This window comes from Daktulosphaira vitifoliae, unplaced genomic scaffold (assembly GCF_025091365.1).
Source record: "Daktulosphaira vitifoliae isolate Bord-2020 unplaced genomic scaffold, ASM2509136v1 Scaffold_1, whole genome shotgun sequence".
In the NCBI taxonomy this organism is placed as follows: Eukaryota; Metazoa; Arthropoda; class Insecta; order Hemiptera; family Phylloxeridae; genus Daktulosphaira; species Daktulosphaira vitifoliae.
In genome coordinates, this window is record NW_026099572.1 from 87,963,174 (window position 1) to 87,966,872 (window position 3,699).

Below are 3,699 nucleotides of genomic sequence, written 5' to 3' on the forward strand. Positions count from 1 at the left end.
ATTTTAGTTTCCTAGCATTTTTTACAATTGATTATAGTCTATGATAGTGTGGTGTAAATAATGATGTAAAAATATCATATTTTATTTTTCAGAAATATACTGTGCATCTTATAAAAAAAAAAAAAATTAAGACTTATAAAGACATAAAACTGAACTGATCATTTGAGAAACAATAATTCAAAAATTTTATTTTAAAAAAATATTTTACATTATATAATTTTATTATGTAGTGCAAACAGTATTAAATAATAGATACAATTTTAAATATTAATTCTCAACATTTTATTAATAGGAATAAATCTTCAACTTCATTGGTCATACATTTAAAAAGCAAAAATCCAGCATATTATTTTGAATTTTTTTTTTTTAAGGGGGAGGTAAATTTGAAACATTTATATGCTAAAATACTAGTATTAAATTATAAATTTGATTACAAAACGCTAATTTTGGAGCTTTTTAATGTTTGAATTTATTTATTTGAGAAACGTTGGGTGGTGCTTTAGGGACTAAGACCTTCTTAAGTAAATGGCGTATATAAGGGGGATACATAGGCCTTGCTTACACCAATTAACCGCAATATTTGTTTTCAAAATAAATAGACGGACAAAAAATATGGGGTTATGGTTTTTTCGAATGTGACAATTCTTTTATAAATATTGGCTACGTCACCGATTTTTACTTCATTTTGCAGTATATTATGAATTTACAATTTTCTAATACAAAGTGATAAAAAATTATAAAAATAGAATTATTTTCTTTTTATAGTTAGCGATTTATTGAATGAAGTCAGTTAAGTAAACGACTGGTAGTTTTTATTGCTCGAATTTTATAAAAAAAATTGAGAGGGGCTAACTTTATTAGCTGAGAGTAAATGTGTACTGACAAATTAAATAACTTTTAGTAAACTTATTTTTTTTATAATATATTTTTTGTTTTATAACGATTATCCCGCTTGTTATTTATAGTTTAAATGAGTTTTTTTTAAGTCATATCTTAATACCTTAAGTCTGTCAATTTTTTGTCAAAGGAACAATTTTGTTAGTAAACGCTAAAGCACACTAAGATTTTTAATATCACATTAATACATTTAACATATTCTTAAAATTTAGATAGAAAAGTATAAAATTAAATAATTAAATTTAATACTACATCGGGGTTTATTTAAAAAACATTATGAGTCATGCCGTCCCAAGCAAGAGCGTACTCTTGAATTGAATTGAGTTGAATCCAAATTTATTATAGAGGGACGGAGTCTCCGGGCCTTCTCAGGGTAACATTTAATAAATAATAGTCTAAGAAAATGACTTTTAACAACTTTTGGACCAATATTTTGGAAGTCATTAACTATTTAAAGTAATGCGTGGAAGTGAAGAGTAGGAGCTGCTATTTTTATAATTAAACATTTCCCGGGAGTACTCTTCTTATTGACATACAATATGTCAATAATTTAAAAAAAATACCGGTCTAAAAGTTGCTATCGACTAGTCATTTTCTTAATAGATCATAATATATTAAATAAGTTAGTTAATTAGAGGTGTTGCTATTAATGAAATTGAAGTTGAAATTCTTTAAAGGTTTAAACATAAAATACTTTATGATTCAAAAATTGAGAAAAACATTAAACTAAAAGAAAAAGTTATTATTATTATTTTTATTCTTCGATTAATTATGTGTTTCATAATAAGTGAATCACTCTGTATATAATAATGATAATCAATTTTTGTCCATTCTGAAAAATGTCAAATGTAATACAGCCCATTACCAGAAAGGTATCGATATATAAATAAAAATATTTGATTGGATTTTCCTATAGCTAATCGGCTATTTCATATCGGTGGCTTTTTGCATAACAAAGTATAACAAACTTAAATAAAATTTTATCTTTGTTCATGATAACTATATATCAACAGCGTTATTAAAAAGTATATATATATATATATATATATATATATAAAAATCTGTTTAAAAATAATTTAAAACGTTTTAAGTATCTCATAAGATCAATATAAATTTTGGTGTTTTAAATATTCAGTGTTTAAAACGTAACTATATTGTTTGTCGGGTGGCTTTTTCATGTTCCAAATTATAATAATTCTATTTTGATAGTTCTTTATCATTTCATTAGGTCAATTCATCAAAACTAGTCATAAATGAATTAATAAGTTAAAATTTTTGGTTTAATGTAGATTATTAAATTTTATGTTAACTCAATTTTAATTAATTAAACGACTAATTTACGTATTTTTGTTAATACATATTTTTAAAATAAAGTCTAAGTATAGTAATTCAAGTTAATATTTGTACATCGAAAAATTTAGCAAATCAATTTGCCATCGTCTTAAAAACCTTTAGTATGATTAAAATTATAAGAAAAAATTTTGAACGAGTAATTAAACCCTACTTAAAGGTCTGCAAGATGATGACAATTCAACAGGGAAATTATTTTTTCTAAATGGTGTCCAAATATTTACTTGTTTACTATAGTGTACTAGCAGGCGACTTCAATGGGAGCGACCTCACGGCTACTCATGTTAAGTATTGTATATATGTATATTTTACTTATTGTAAATTTTTTTTTTTTTTAACAGATTGTAAATTTTATAAATACAGAAAAAAAAACTATAGTGCACAAAATTATTTTAATAAAAATTAGCTCGAAAAATATTTTTTTTCGAAATTTAATTTGTTCAAGGAGTAATATGTACTAACTATTTTTTCATTAATTTAACTCATAAGCTACTGAGATTTTGTCAATTTAATTTATTAAAAAAATAATAATAACAAATAAACTTTAACTATTAACTTGCCTAACTTTGTATTTCATAGATTAACAATATATTAAATACTCATGTGTTTGTAATCTATAGTATATTCCCAGTCAAAAATGAAAAACGTTCTTCAAAAATTACACTTTGTTCAATATTATCATAAGTTTAAATTATTGTTTGTTGTCTTACATTTAGATATAACAATGTATAAGGTATTTTTGATGCATTTAAAAAAAAATCATATATTTTAATTAATTTTTTATTTATTTATAGGATTATTTCGTTTTGATCTAGAACAAATCGAAGACATCGTTCAAAAGTAATAATTTGATTAAAAAACTAATTTAACAATCGTTTTGTTTTATAGATGTTTCAAAANACAAATCGAAGACATCGTTCAAAAGTAATAATTTGATTAAAAAACTAATTTAACAATCGTTTTGTTTTATAGATATTTCAAAACTGTTTATAAAAAAAAACATTATTGTCAAAATTGTTGGATTTATTAAATAAATTTTAATTTTTGAAAAAATGTTTTCTATCACTACCTAATCTTGTTTTTTAAATATATAATAATCACAGAACAATAGAATGTATTGTGGTATAACCTACAATCTGATGCAATAAGTTAATTGCAAAAATAAAATTGTATTATTAGATAATTGTAGGAAAATTAAATTATTTGATAAAATTTAAGAAAATATCAAGCAAATTTTGTTTAAAATTTTAAACTCTCATAGCAAGGAAGAAAAAAACAATCATTTTACCACCTCGGCGTTAATTATGATAAGAACAACGTAAACAAAAATATGATAACATTCATTTGTTTTATTTTAATTTCCACATCACGTTAGTCAACATGGTATACTTTTAGTATTTTTGATATCCTTTTAGTACGTTATGTATAAATTTTAATAATCGTAAATTGGAA